This window comes from Triturus cristatus, chromosome 12 (assembly GCF_964204655.1).
Source record: "Triturus cristatus chromosome 12, aTriCri1.1, whole genome shotgun sequence".
Lineage (NCBI taxonomy): Eukaryota > Metazoa > Chordata > Amphibia > Caudata > Salamandridae > Triturus > Triturus cristatus.
In genome coordinates this window covers 725,032,756-725,047,974 of record NC_140595.1, presented here as the reverse complement: position 1 = coordinate 725,047,974, position 15,219 = coordinate 725,032,756, and the positions used below count along the sequence as shown (strand labels likewise).

Below are 15,219 nucleotides of genomic sequence, written 5' to 3'. Positions count from 1 at the left end.
CCTCCACCCCCAATAGGTTCAAGACCGATAATTTATGTAAGTAAATACATTATAGCTACAGTTTATAATCATGCGAGTTTAAATCATTTGTTGTTAGATGGTTTAAATATTTGAAAGGATCTGTTTTTAATAGACATTTTACAAAAACCACTGGTACATTTGCTAATTCTGTGAAATTAACACCCAACTGCCGTGACATTGCCAACCACAATGCCGTGACTCGGATTCGAACCGAGGTTGCTGCGGCCACAACGCAGAGTACTAACCACTATACGATCACGGCGAGCTACTTGGGCTCAACGACATACAGTGACATGGAGAATTTATAATTCGGAACACTCAGGGCTGTTCCTGTGATAGGCTGGATGTATTCATTGCTTCCTCATTCCTCATTCAGAGGCTGCGTCTCCTCAGTGGTTGATAGGCTGAAACCGTTTCCTGGCCGCCTGCTTGTGAAATGCCAGGAGTCAAAGATCACACATTACACTTGCGGACCTGTGATGGAACAACAATGCAGAGAAACCCACCTGGCACAGACCTTCTATTCTGTCTATTAGACCTGCATCTTCCCTGCACCTTTCAAGCCATTTGTATGTGAAGCAAGAAAGAGTTAGAGAGTGATCCATCTACACTTTTATAGGGAGGATGTCGCCGTGAGCTCCTCCCAGCTAATCACACGAACAGCAGAAAAGCAAGATAAATACACAGTTGAGGGGTGGGCTGCATGGTTATGTTTTTGAGTAAATATTGAAACTGACCTCAGTGGCTCATTAGCAGAGCTGCGGCTAATGACTGGTGCCAAATCATGATGAAGCAAGCACCATGGCTCATAGGGGACCCACAACACGCTTTTCTTAGCTCACTGAATTAAAGTATAAACCTCCGCCGTGTGTGAGTGGTAAAGGCTTGTTAATATGGTTCCTTTTCCAATTCAAGTCTGACAACAAGAGGCAGGAACCACCTGGCTTCGGAAGCTCAGGAAAGTAGCCACCAACCACAGAGAAAGAGAGAACTGGCAGTATGAGAGGTGGAGAAAACAGAAGCGGGAGCAAGGAGCTCAAATGAGATTGATGGCGTTTAAATAGAGCGCGTAAAGGAACAGTTACACAGCTAAGAAATGGGAAAGACAGACTAGGGAAAAAAACACAGAAGGAGCCTTTAGATGAAATTCTCTTCCTGGGACAGCAGGTTAAGAGAAATTACACATGGGGAGGTTAAGCATGTAACAAGGGGGAGAATAAAAAAGAAAATGCAGTTTTATGAAGTGTGTTTGCCAATCCAGCCAGCACTTTTGTTCTATTTCTCTCTTTGCGTCTTTTATTGGTAAAGTAACTTTCAAGTGTATGCGCAGGTATGAATGAGAGAGCAACGGTATAATAATTTGAAGCGTTTACACCAGTGCTAAAGTAGGAATGAGGTGTAGCAAAGACATGAAAGAGGTAGCGATAACAAATATGTGGAGAGGCAATAGTGACACAAAAATAAGCCACCTATTTATAAAACTGAAATGGAAGAAATACTAAAGGTTAACTTCTGAGATTGTAGCCGATAATAAAAAGATTCTCGTTGTTGGCAGGATTCGCACCTGCGCGGGGATACCCCAATGGATTTCTAGTCCATCGCCTTAACCACTCGGCCACAACAACTTGCTGTAAACTGCCTACAAATATTTTGTTTGAAAGTTTTGAAGTTTTCCCACATCAAAGTACTGATATTCTGCAATGCGCTTTTTAAAAACAATGTTTTTTTCATCATGCACGTTCTGTCCTTAAAACAAAAATTGGATGAGTATATCTCTGGATCTGTAAAAGGATACGCTTGCATTCAAACTCTCTTGTGGCACTCAAGTTTTTTGGACCCTGTTGCACTCTGTTTTTGCGCTGCTTTTAGTCTACGACCCATATTACAGAAGTCAACCATCTCTGAGTATTTGGGACTCCTTTGTAAGTGCCTTATCTTTAATCCTTGAAAAGCTCTATAATAAAGGGGTCTGTCAAAGATTGCTTGAATGGAAGATAAAAGAAGGCCCACTTGTCTCACCAAATGCAGTAGAGAAACCTGATGTTTTACTCATGTTATCCTTAGTTCAGTTTTTGTTAGACCTGGCATCCTTAAGGTGGCTTACCAGCAACCTTTTTGCTTTTCACCTCACGTTTTGCTGTATCTTTATGTTGGCCTTAGGACTCTAATCACGTTATCACTACTGTGAGAAAGTGGCTCTGTATATACTGTTCCAAAAAAGGTACAGTGTGCACAGAGTCCCCAGTCCCCAGAGGTTTGGCAGAGGCTAAAGTTAGATATAACCTTACTCTCTAAAGTGGTAGCTTGCCGAGCAGTAAGGCAGTATCAGAGTGCAGTGTAAAACATTTGTTGTACACACTCAGTCAGCAAATGGTCTCACACACTCAAGAACTGAACTCTAGGCCATTGGTTTGCATACAAAAGATATTGTTGTTTTATTTTAGAACCAACATTAGGTATCAAAATATACTTTCTCAGAATGAGATGCTTTAGTTAAATACTTTGCAATAGTCAATTGACTTTTGCAGGTAATAGTTACAGTTTATTGCAATAGGCAACACAATTTGAATCACAATAATACATTGAGCTCAATGGGAATTTTAAGTTATATGCAATTAATTACTTTCAGGATTACTTTTCTAAATCCAGGACTGGATCCTAGATTCAGTCCTGGGACAGTTCTTGGAAACAAGTGAGTAAATTTGTTTTAGTTACTGTTGTGATTTTTAAGCAATATTTTGCTATTTTAAAAGTTGACACTTAGAAACTTTTGCTGATCAAATTACCAATGTTATCCTATGGAAGGAAATTCACTTAGCAGGTAAGTGGGGTTATGGTTACTTTTTCTAGGTCAGTGTTGGATCCTAGATCCAGCACTACTGTACCACCTGTAAGCAGTTGAGAAACTGCGTTTAAGTTATACAGGCGATTTTTAAGGAATATTTACATGTTTGCAAAATCGACACTTAGAAGAAATTTCACAGAAAAACAGTCAATGGTTTCCTATGGAAGAAAATTCAAGTTACGGGTAAAGTACGTTCTCGTTACTTTTGTAATCCAGTGCTGGGCTCCTAGGCTCAGTACTGGGACATCTATCTAAAACAGGTAAACAATTACGTTTTCACAGTTGGTACGATTTTTAAAGAATATTTGTAAGTTTCAAAAATCGACACTTAGAAAATTTTCAGCAAAAAGCAGGCAATGATATCCCATGGAAGGAAATTCGAGTTACTGGTAAGTACGGTTAAAATTACTTTTCAGGGTCAGTACCGAGCTCCAAGATGCAGCACTGAGGTCTCTCCTGATAACAGGTGAGTAAATCAGAATTCGTTGTTCGGCTGATTTTAGATGAATATTTTAAAGTTCCAAAACTCCACACCACTTAGAAGAATTTCCAAGTGAAACCACTCAATGTTAGCCTATGGAAGAAAAGTGAGTTATCGGCTTTTAGGTAAGTACTCGACTGGCAGAGTTATGGTTCTGGGCATAGACTCAGGGGTCTCCCAGGGGAGTCCCAGCCTACATGCCAAGCCTTAAACTCCCCTTTTATTACATATAATTTACACCTAAGATAGGCCCTAGGTAGTCCTAGGTGCATGATGCTATGTAAGTAAAAAATAAGATATGTACTTTGGTGGTTCGCGTGTCCTGTAAGTACCAAACAGTCTATTTCATTTTTCACTACTGTGAGGTCTACCCCTCTCATAGGTTAGCTCTGTGTATTCCCCTATACTTTTTATTTGGTAATTCCATATCGGAGAGGAGTAGCTTTATTTATTTATTGAAAATCCTACTTACTGGTGAGGTTGGATTTAACTTTACTATTTTAGAAATGCCACTTTTAGAGAGTGAACATTTCTCTGCACTTACTGCTCTATTTGCCTGAAACCTGGCCCCAATACACGTCTGGATTGGGCTGGGTGACAGCAAAATTTGTGCCTTCCCTCTAGAGAGCCACAACACAGGTCACTCAACTGCACCTGGGGGGTGAGCTCCGCTCCCCCTCCACCCCCAATAGGTTCAAGAACGATAATTTATGTAAGTAAATACATTATAGCTACAGCTTATAATCATGCGAGTTTAAATCATTTGTTGTTAGATGGTTTAAATATTTGAAAGGATCTGTTTTTAATAGACATTTTACAAAAACCACTGGTACATTTGCTAATTCTGTAAAATTAACACCCAACTGCCGTGACATTGCCAACCACAATGCCGTGACTCGGATTCGAACCGAGGTTGCTGCGGCCACAACGCAGAGTACTAACCACTATACGATCACGGCGAGCTACTTGGGCTCAACGACATACAGTGACATGGAGAATTTATAATTCGGAACACTCAGGGCTGTTCCTGTGATAGGCTGGATGTATTCATTGCTTCCTCATTCCTCATTCAGAGGCTGCGTCTCCTCAGTGGTTGATAGGCTGAAACCGTTTCCTGGCCGCTTGCTTGTGAAATGCCAGGAGTCAAAGATCACACATTACACTTGCGGACCTGTGATGGAACAACAATGCAGAGAAACCCACCTGGCACAGACCTTCTATTCTGTCTATTAGACCTGCATCTTCCCTGCACCTTTCAAGCCATTTGTATGTGAAGCAAGAAAGAGTTAGAGAGTGATCCATCTATTCTTTTATAGGGAGGATGTCGCCGTGAGCTCCTCCCAGCTAATCACACGAACAGCAGAAAAGCAAGATAAATACACAGTTGAGGGGTGGGCTGCATGGTTATGTTTTTGAGTAAATATTGAAACTGACCTCAGTGGCTCATTAGCAGAGCTGCGGCTAATGACTGGTGCCAAATCATGATGAAGCAAGCACCATGGCTCGTAGGGGACCCACAACACGCTTTTCTTAGCTCACTGAATTAAAGTATAAACTTCCGCCGTGTGTGAATGGTAAAGGCTTGTTAATATGGTTCCTTTTCCAATTCAAGTCTGACAACAAGAGGCAGGAACCACGTGGCTTCGGAAGCTCAGGAAAGTAGCCACCAACCACAGAGAAAGAGAGAACTGGCAGTATGAGAGGTGGAGAAAACAGAAGCGGGAGCAAGGAGCTCAAATGAGATTGATGGCGTTTAAATAGAGCGCGTAAAGGAACAGTTACACAGCTAAGAAATGGGAAAGACAGACTAGGGAAAAAAACACAGAAAGAGCCTTTAGATGAAATTCTCTTCCTGGGACAGCAGGTTAAGAGAAATTACACATGGGGAGGTTAAGCATGTAACAAGGGGGAGAATAAAAAAGAAAATGCAGTTTTATGAAGTGTGTTTGCCAATCCAGCCAGCACTTTTGTTCTATTTCTCTCTTTGCGTCTTTTATTGGTAAAGTAACTTTCAAGTGTATGCGCAGGTATGAATGAGAGAGCAACGGTATAATAATTTGAAGCGTTTACACCCGTGCTAAAGTAGGAATGAGGTGTAGCAAAGACATGAAAGAGGTAGCGATAACAAATATGTGGAGAGGCAATAGTGACACAAAAATAAGCCACCTATTTATAAAACTGAAATGGAAGAAATACTAAAGGTTAACTTCTGAAATTGTAGCCGATAATAAAAAGATTCTCGTTGTTGGCAGGATTCGAACCTGCGCGGGGATACCCCAATGGATTTCTAGTCCATCGCCTTAACCACTCGGCCACAACAACTTGCTGTAAACTGCCTACAAATATTTTGTTTGAAAGTTTTGAAGTTTTCCCACATCAAAGTACTGATATTCTGCAATGCGCTTTTTAAAAACAATGTTTTTTTCATCATGCACGTTCTGTCCTAAAAACAAAAATTGGATGAGTATATCTCTGGATCTGTAAAAGGATACGCTTGCATTCAAACTCTCTTGTGGCACTCAAGTTTTTTGGACCCTGTTGCACTCTGTTTTTGCGCTGCTTTTAGTCTACGACCCATATTACAGAAGTCAACCATCTCTGAGTATTTGGGACTCCTTTGTAAGTGCCTTATCTTTAATCCTTGAAAAGCTCTATAATAAAGGGGTCTGTCAAAGATTGCTTGAATGGAAGATAAAAGAAGGCCCACTTGTCTCACCAAATGCAGTAGAGAAACCTGATGTTTTACTCATGTTATCCTTAGTTCAGTTTTTGTTAGACCTGGCATCCTTAAGGTGGCTTACCAGCAACCTTTTTGCTTTTCACCTCACGTTTTGCTGTATCTTTATGTTGGCCTTAGGACTCTAATCACGTTATCACTACTGTGAGAAAGTGGCTCTGTATATACTGTTCCCAAATAGGTACAGTGTGCACAGAGTCCCCAGTCCCCAGAGGTTTGGCAGAGGCTAAAGTTAGATATAACCTTACTCTCTAAAGTGGTAGCTTGCCGAGCAGTAAGGCAGTATCAGAGTGCAGTGTAAAACATTTGTTGTACACACTCAGTCAGCAAATGGTCTCACACACTCAAGAACTGAACTCTAGGCCATTGGTTTGCATACAAAAGATATTGTTGTTTTATTTTAGAACCAACAGTAGGTATCAAAATATACTTTCTCAGAATGAGATGCTTTAGTTAAATACTTTGCAATAGGCAATTGACTTTTGCAGGTAATAGTTACAGTTTATTGCAATAGGCAACACAATTTGAATCACAATAATACATTGAGCTCAATGGGAATTTTAAGTTATATGCAATTAATTACTTTCAGGATTACTTTTCTAAATCCAGGACTGGATCCTAGATTCAGTCCTGGGACAGTTCTTGGAAACAAGTGAGTAAATTTGTTTTAGTTACTGTTGTGATTTTTAAGCAATATTTTGCTATTTTAAAAGTTGACACTTAGAAACTTTTGCTGATCAAATTACCAATGTTATCCTATGGAAGGAAATTCACTTAGCAGGTAAGTGGGGTATGGTTACTTTTTCTAGGTCAGTGTTGGATCCTAGATCCAGCACTACTGTACCACCTGTAAGCAGTTGAGAAACTGTGTTTAAGTTATACAGGCGATTTTTAAGGAATATTTACATGTTTGCAAAATCGACACTTAGAAGAAATTTCACAGAAAAACAGTCAATGGTTTCCTATGGAAGAAAATTCAAGTTACGGGTAAAGTACGTTCTCGTTACTTTTGTAATCCAGTGCTGGGCTCCTAGGCTCAGTACTGGGACATCTATCTAAAACAGGTAAACAATTACGTTTTCACAGTTGGTACGATTTTTAAAGAATATTTGTAAGTTTCAAAAATCGACACTTAGAAAATTTTCAGCAAAAAGCAGGCAATGATATCCCATGGAAGGAAATTCGAGTTACTGGTAAGTACGGTTAAAATTACTTTTCAGGGTCAGTACCGAGCTCCAAGATGCAGCACTGAGGTCTCTCCTGATAACAGGTGAGTAAATCAGAATTCGTTGTTCGGCTGATTTGAGATGAATATTTTAAAGTTCCAAAACTCCACACCACTTAGAAGAATTTCCAAGTGAAATCACTGAATGTTAGCCTATGGAAGAAAAGTGAGTTATCGGCTTTTAGGTAAGTACTCGACTGGCAGAGTTATGGTTCTGGGCTTAGACTCAGGGGTCTCCCAGGTGAGTCCCAGCCTACTTGCCAAGCCTTAAACTCCCCTTTTATTACATATAATTTATACCTAAGGTAGGCCCTAGGTAGTCCTCGGTGCATGATGCTATGTAAGTAAAAAATAAGATATGTACTTTGGTGGTTCGCGTGTCCTGTAAGTACCAAACAGTCTATTTCATTTTTCACTACTGTGAGGTCTACCCCTCTCATAGGTTAGCTCTGTGTATTCCCCTATACTTTTTATTTGGTAATTCCATATCGGAGAGGAGTAGCTTTATTTATTTATTGAAAATCCTACTTACTGGTGAGGTTGAATTTAACTTTACTATTTTAGAAATGCCACTTTTAGAGAGTGAACATTTCTCTGCACTTACTGCTCTATTTGCCTGAAACCTGGCCCCAATACGCGTCTGGATTGGGCTGGGTGACAGCAAAATGTGTGCCTTCCGTCTAGAGAGCCACAACACAGGTCACTCAACTGCACCTGGGGGGTGAGCTCCGCTCCCCCTCCACCCCCAATAGGTTCAAGACCGATAATTTATGTAAGTAAATACATTATAGCTACAGTTTATAATCATGCGAGTTTAAATCATTTGTTGTTAGATGGTTTAAATATTTGAAAGGATCTGTTTTTAATAGACATTTTACAAAAACCACTGGTACATTTGCTAATTCTGTGAAATTAACACCCAACTGCCGTGACATTGCCAACCACAATGCCGTGACTCGGATTCGAACCGAGGTTGCTGCGGCCACAACGCAGAGTACTAACCACTATACGATCACGGCGAGCTACTTGGGCTCAACGACATACAGTGACATGGAGAATTTATAATTCGGAACACTCAGGGCTGTTCCTGTGATAGGCTGGATGTATTCATTGCTTCCTCATTCCTCATTCAGAGGCTGCGTCTCCTCAGTGGTTGATAGGCTGAAACCGTTTCCTGGCCGCCTGCTTGTGAAATGCCAGGAGTCAAAGATCACACATTACACTTGCGGACCTGTGATGGAACAACAATGCAGAGAAACCCACCTGGCACAGACCTTCTATTCTGTCTATTAGACCTGCATCTTCCCTGCACCTTTCAAGCCATTTGTATGTGAAGCAAGAAAGAGTTAGAGAGTGATCCATCTACACTTTTATAGGGAGGATGTCGCTGTGAGCTCCTCCCAGCTAATCACACGAACAGCAGAAAAGCAAGATAAATACACAGTTGAGGGGTGGGCTGCATGGTTATGTTTTTGAGTAAATATTGAAACTGACCTCAGTGGCTCATTAGCAGAGCTGCGGCTAATGACTGGTGCCAAATCATGATGAAGCAAGCACCATGGCTCATAGGGGACCCACAACACGCTTTTCTTAGCTCACTGAATTAAAGTATAAACCTCCGCCGTGTGTGAGTGGTAAAGGCTTGTTAATATGGTTCCTTTTCCAATTCAAGTCTGACAACAAGAGGCAGGAACCACCTGGCTTCGGAAGCTCAGGAAAGTAGCCACCAACCACAGAGAAAGAGAGAACTGGCAGTATGAGAGGTGGAGAAAACAGAAGCGGGAGCAAGGAGCTCAAATGAGATTGATGGCGTTTAAATAGAGCGCGTAAAGGAACAGTTACACAGCTAAGAAATGGGAAAGACAGACTAGGGAAAAAAACACAGAAGGAGCCTTTAGATGAAATTCTCTTCCTGGGACAGCAGGTTAAGAGAAATTACACATGGGGAGGTTAAGCATGTAACAAGGGGGAGAATAAAAAAGAAAATGCAGTTTTATGAAGTGTGTTTGCCAATCCAGCCAGCACTTTTGTTCTATTTCTCTCTTTGCGTCTTTTATTGGTAAAGTAACTTTCAAGTGTATGCGCAGGTATGAATGAGAGAGCAACGGTATAATAATTTGAAGCGTTTACACCAGTGCTAAAGTAGGAATGAGGTGTAGCAAAGACATGAAAGAGGTAGCGATAACAAATATGTGGAGAGGCAATAGTGACACAAAAATAAGCCACCTATTTATAAAACTGAAATGGAAGAAATACTAAAGGTTAACTTCTGAGATTGTAGCCGATAATAAAAAGATTCTCGTTGTTGGCAGGATTCGCACCTGCGCGGGGATACCCCAATAGATTTCTAGTCCATCGCCTTAACCACTCGGCCACAACAACTTGCTGTAAACTGCCTACAAATATTTTGTTTGAAAGTTTTGAAGTTTTCCCACATCAAAGTACTGATATTCTGCAATGCGCTTTTTAAAAACAATGTTTTTTTCATCATGCACGTTCTGTCCTTAAAACAAAAATTGGATGAGTATATCTCTGGATCTGTAAAAGGATACGCTTGCATTCAAACTCTCTTGTGGCACTCAAGTTTTTTGGACCCTGTTGCACTCTGTTTTTGCGCTGCTTTTAGTCTACGACCCATATTACAGAAGTCAACCATCTCTGAGTATTTGGGACTCCTTTGTAAGTGCCTTATCTTTAATCCTTGAAAAGCTCTATAATAAAGGGGTCTGTCAAAGATTGCTTGAATGGAAGATAAAAGAAGGCCCACTTGTCTCACCAAATGCAGTAGAGAAACCTGATGTTTTACTCATGTTATCCTTAGTTCAGTTTTTGTTAGACCTGGCATCCTTAAGGTGGCTTACCAGCAACCTTTTTGCTTTTCACCTCACGTTTTGCTGTATCTTTATGTTGGCCTTAGGACTCTAATCACGTTATCACTACTGTGAGAAAGTGGCTCTGTATATACTGTTCCAAAAAAGGTACAGTGTGCACAGAGTCCCCAGTCCCCAGAGGTTTGGCAGAGGCTAAAGTTAGATATAACCTTACTCTCTAAAGTGGTAGCTTGCCGAGCAGTAAGGCAGTATCAGAGTGCAGTGTAAAACATTTGTTGTACACACTCAGTCAGCAAATGGTCTCACACACTCAAGAACTGAACTCTAGGCCATTGGTTTGCATACAAAAGATATTGTTGTTTTATTTTAGAACCAACATTAGGTATCAAAATATACTTTCTCAGAATGAGATGCTTTAGTTAAATACTTTGCAATAGGCAATTGACTTTTGCAGGTAATAGTTACAGTTTATTGCAATAGGCAACACAATTTGAATCACAATAATACATTGAGCTCAATGGGAATTTTAAGTTATATGCAATTAATTACTTTCAGGATTACTTTTCTAAATCCAGGACTGGATCCTAGATTCAGTCCTGGGACAGTTCTTGGAAACAAGTGAGTAAATTTGTTTTAGTTACTGTTGTGATTTTTAAGCAATATTTTGCTATTTTAAAAGTTGACACTTAGAAACTTTTGCTGATCAAATTACCAATGTTATCCTATGGAAGGAAATTCACTTAGCAGGTAAGTGGGGTTATGGTTACTTTTTCTAGGTCAGTGTTGGATCCTAGATCCAGCACTACTGTACCACCTGTAAGCAGTTGAGAAACTGCGTTTAAGTTATACAGGCGATTTTTAAGGAATATTTACATGTTTGCAAAATCGACACTTAGAAGAAATTTCACAGAAAAACAGTCAATGGTTTCCTATGGAAGAAAATTCAAGTTACAGGTAAAGTACGTTCTCGTTACTTTTGTAATCCAGTGCTGGGCTCCTAGGCTCAGTACTGGGACATCTATCTAAAACAGGTAAACAATTACGTTTTCACAGTTGGTACGATTTTTAAAGAATATTTGTAAGTTTCAAAAATCGACACTTAGAAAATTTTCAGCAAAAAGCAGGCAATGATATCCCATGGAAGGAAATTCGAGTTACTGGTAAGTACGGTTAAAATTACTTTTCAGGGTCAGTACCGAGCTCCAAGATGCAGCACTGAGGTCTCTCCTGATAACAGGTGAGTAAATCAGAATTCGTTGTTCGGCTGATTTTAGATGAATATTTTAAAGTTCCAAAACTCCACACCACTTAGAAGAATTTCCAAGTGAAACCACTCAATGTTAGCCTATGGAAGAAAAGTGAGTTATCGGCTTTTAGGTAAGTACTCGACTGGCAGAGTTATGGTTCTGGGCATAGACTCAGGGGTCTCCCAGGGGAGTCCCAGCCTACATGCCAAGCCTTAAACTCCCCTTTTATTACATATAATTTACACCTAAGATAGGCCCTAGGTAGTCCTAGGTGCATGATGCTATGTAAGTAAAAAATAAGATATGTACTTTGGTGGTTCGCGTGTCATGTAAGTACCAAACAGTCTATTTCATTTTTCACTACTGTGAGGTCTACCCCTCTCATAGGTTAGCTCTGTGTATTCCCCTATACTTTTTATTTGGTAATTCCATATCGGAGAGGAGTAGCTTTATTTATTTATTGAAAATCCTACTTACTGGTGAGGTTGGATTTAACTTTACTATTTTAGAAATGCCACTTTTAGAGAGTGAACATTTCTCTGCACTTACTGCTCTATTTGCCTGAAACCTGGCCCCAATACACGTCTGGATTGGGCTGGGTGACAGCAAAATGTGTGCCTTCCCTCTAGAGAGCCACAACACAGGTCACGCAACTGCACCTGGGGGGTGAGCTCCGGTCCCCCTCCACCCCCAATAGGTTCAAGACCGATAATTTATATAAGTAAATACATTATAGCTACAGCTTATAATCATGCGAGTTTAAATCATTTGTTGTTAGATGGTTTAAATATTTGAAAGGATCTGTTTTTAATAGACATTTTACTAAAACCACTGGTACATTTGCTAATTCTGTTAATTTAACACCCAACTGCCGTGACATTGCCAACCACAATGCCGTGACTCGGATTCGAACCGAGGTTGCTGCAGCCACAACGCAGAGTACTAACCACTATACGATCACGGCGAGCTACTTGGGCTCAACGACATACAGTGACATGGAGAATTTATAATTCGGAACACTCAGGGCTGTTCCTGTGATAGGCTGGATGTATTCATTGCTTCCTCATTCCTCATTCAGAGGCTGCGTCTCCTCAGTGGTTGATAGGCTGAAACCGTTTCCTGGCCGCCTGCTTGTGAAATGCCAGGAGTCAAAGATCACACATTACACTTGCGGACCTGTGATGGAACAACAATGCAGAGAAACCCACCTGGCACAGACCTTCTATTCTGTCTATTAGACCTGCATCTTCCCTGCACCTTTCAAGCCATTTGTATGTGAAGCAAGAAAGAGTTAGAGAGTGATCCATCTACACTTTTATAGGGAGGATGTCGCCGTGAGCTCCTCCCAGCTAATCACACGAACAGCAGAAAAGCAAGATAAATACACAGTTGAGGGGTGGGCTGCATGGTTATGTTTTTGAGTAAATATTGAAACTGACCTCAGTGGCTCATTAGCAGAGCTGCGGCTAATGACTGGTGCCAAATCATGATGAAGCAAGCACCATGGCTCGTAGGGGACCCACAACACGCTTTTCTTAGCTCACTGAATTAAAGTATAAACTTCCGCCGTGTGTGAGTGGTAAAGGCTTGTTAATATGGTTCCTTTTCCAATTCAAGTCTGACAACAAGAGGCAGGAACCACGTGGCTTCGGAAGCTCAGGAAAGTAGCCACCAACCACAGAGAAAGAGAGAACTGGCAGTATGAGAGGTGGAGAAAACAGAAGCGGGAGCAAGGAGCTCAAATGAGATTGATGGCATTTAAATAGAGCGCGTAAAGGAACAGTTACACAGCTAAGAAATGGGAAAGACAGACTAGGGAAAAAAAAAACAGAGAAAGAGCCTTTAGATGAAATTCTCTTCCTGGGACAGCAGGTTAAGAGAAATTACACATGGGGAGGTTAAGCATGTAACAAGGGGGAGAATAAAAAAGAAAATGCAGTTTTATGAAGTGTGTTTGCCAATCCAGCCAGCACTTTTGTTCTATTTCTCTCTTTGCGTCTTTTATTGGTAAAGTAACTTTCAAGTGTATGCGCAGGTATGAATGAGAGAGCAACGGTATAATAATTTGAAGCGTTTACACCAGTGCTAAAGTAGGAATGAGGTGTAGCAAAGACATGAAAGAGGTAGCGATAACAAATATGTGGAGAGGCAATAGTGACACAAAAATAAGCCACCTATTTATAAAACTGAAATGGAAGAAATACTAAAGGTTAACTTCTGAAATTGTAGCCGATAATAAAAAGATTCTCGTTGTTGGCAGGATTCGAACTTGCGCGGGGATACCCCAATGGATTTCTAGTCCATCGCCTTAACCACTCGGCCACAACAACTTGCTGTAAGCAGCCTACAAATATTTTGTTTGAAAGTTTTGAAGTTTTCCCACATCAAAGTACTGATATTCTGCAATGCGCTTTTTAAAAACAATGTTTTTTTCATCATGCACGTTCTGTCCTAAAAACAAAAATTGGATGAGTATATCTCTGGATCTGTAAAAGGATACGCTTGCATTCAAACTCTCTTGTGGCACTCAATTTTTTGGACCCTGTTGCACTCTGTTTTTGCGCTGCTTTTAGTCTACGACCCATATTACAGAAGTCAACCATCTCTGAGTATTTGGGACTCCTTGTAAGTGCCTTATCTTTAATCCTTGAAAAGCTCTATAATAAAGGGGTCTGTCAAAGATTGCTTGAATGGAAGATAAAAGAAGGCCCACTTGTCTCACCAAATGCAGTAGAGAAACCTGATGTTTTACTCATGTTATCCTTAGTTCAGTTTTTGTTAGACCTGGCATCCTTAAGGTGGCCTACCAGCAACCTTTTTGCTTTTCACCTCACGTTTTGCTGTATCTTTATGTTGGCCTTAGGACTCTAATCACTTTATCACTACTGTGAGAAAGTGGCTCTGTATATACTGTTCCCAAATAGGTACAGTGTGCACAGAGTCCCCAGTCCCCAGAGGTTTGGCAGAGGCTAAAGTTAGATATAACCTTACTCTCTAAAGTGGTAGCTTGCCGAGCAGTAAGGCAGTATCAGAGTACAGTGTAAAACATTTGTTGTACACACTCAGTCAGCAAATGGTCTCACACACTCAAGAACTGAACTCTAGGCCATTGGTTTGCATACAAAAGATATTGTTGTTTTATTTTAGAACCAACAATAGGTATCAAAATATACTTTCTCAGAATGAGATGCTTTAGTTAAATACTTTGCAATAGGCAATTGACTTTTGCAGGTCATAGTTACAGTTTATTGCAATAGGCAACACAATTTGAATAACAATAATACATTGAGCTCAATGGGAATTTTAAGTTATATGCAATTAATTACTTTCAGGATTACTTTTCTAAATCCAGGTCTGGATCCTAGATTCAGTCCTGGGACAGTTCTTGGAAACAAGTGAGTAAATTCGTTTTAGTTACTGTTGTGATTTTTAAGCAATATTTTGCTATTTTAAAAGTTGACACTTAGAAACTTTTGCTGATCAAATTACCAATGTTATCCTATGGAAGGAAATTCACTTAGCAGGTAAGTGGGGTTATGGTTACTTTTTCTAGGTCAGTGTTGGATCCTAGATCCAGCACTACTGTACCACCTGTAAGCAGTTGAGAAACTGTGTTTAAGTTATACAGGCGATTTTTAAGGAATATTTACATGTTTGCAAAATCGACACTTAGAAGAAATTTCACAGAAAAACAGTCAATGGTTTCCTATGGAAGAAAATTCAAGTTACGGGTAAAGTACGTTCTCGTTACTTTTGTAATCCAGTGCTGGGCTCCTAGGCTCAGTACTGGGACATCTATCTAAAACAGGTAAACAATTACGTTTTCACAGTT

At 40.3% G+C, this 15,219-nt stretch overlaps 8 non-coding genes across 8 annotated transcripts; all 8 read right to left on the bottom strand.

Annotated features, from left to right (window-relative positions):
- Window positions 1-211: 211 nt before the first annotated feature.
- TRNAH-GUG (transfer RNA histidin (anticodon GUG)) lies at window positions 212-283 on the bottom strand. Its single transcript has one exon. It is a non-coding gene; the product is annotated as a tRNA-His (tRNA).
- A 1,281-nt stretch (window positions 284-1,564) lies between these two features.
- On the bottom strand, window positions 1,565-1,646 carry TRNAS-AGA (transfer RNA serine (anticodon AGA)). Its single transcript has one exon. It is a non-coding gene; the product is annotated as a tRNA-Ser (tRNA).
- Window positions 1,647-4,234: 2,588 nt separating this feature from the next.
- TRNAH-GUG (transfer RNA histidin (anticodon GUG)) lies at window positions 4,235-4,306 on the bottom strand. The gene has a single exon. It is a non-coding gene; the product is annotated as a tRNA-His (tRNA).
- Window positions 4,307-5,587: 1,281 nt separating this feature from the next.
- On the bottom strand, window positions 5,588-5,669 carry TRNAS-AGA (transfer RNA serine (anticodon AGA)). The gene has a single exon. It is a non-coding gene; the product is annotated as a tRNA-Ser (tRNA).
- A 2,587-nt stretch (window positions 5,670-8,256) lies between these two features.
- TRNAH-GUG (transfer RNA histidin (anticodon GUG)) lies at window positions 8,257-8,328 on the bottom strand. Its single transcript has one exon. It is a non-coding gene; the product is annotated as a tRNA-His (tRNA).
- A 1,281-nt stretch (window positions 8,329-9,609) lies between these two features.
- Window positions 9,610-9,691, bottom strand: TRNAS-AGA (transfer RNA serine (anticodon AGA)). The gene has a single exon. It is a non-coding gene; the product is annotated as a tRNA-Ser (tRNA).
- A 2,588-nt stretch (window positions 9,692-12,279) lies between these two features.
- Window positions 12,280-12,351, bottom strand: TRNAH-GUG (transfer RNA histidin (anticodon GUG)). The gene has a single exon. It is a non-coding gene; the product is annotated as a tRNA-His (tRNA).
- Window positions 12,352-13,635: 1,284 nt separating this feature from the next.
- On the bottom strand, window positions 13,636-13,717 carry TRNAS-AGA (transfer RNA serine (anticodon AGA)). Its single transcript has one exon. It is a non-coding gene; the product is annotated as a tRNA-Ser (tRNA).
- Between the last annotated feature and the right edge of the window lie 1,502 nt (window positions 13,718-15,219).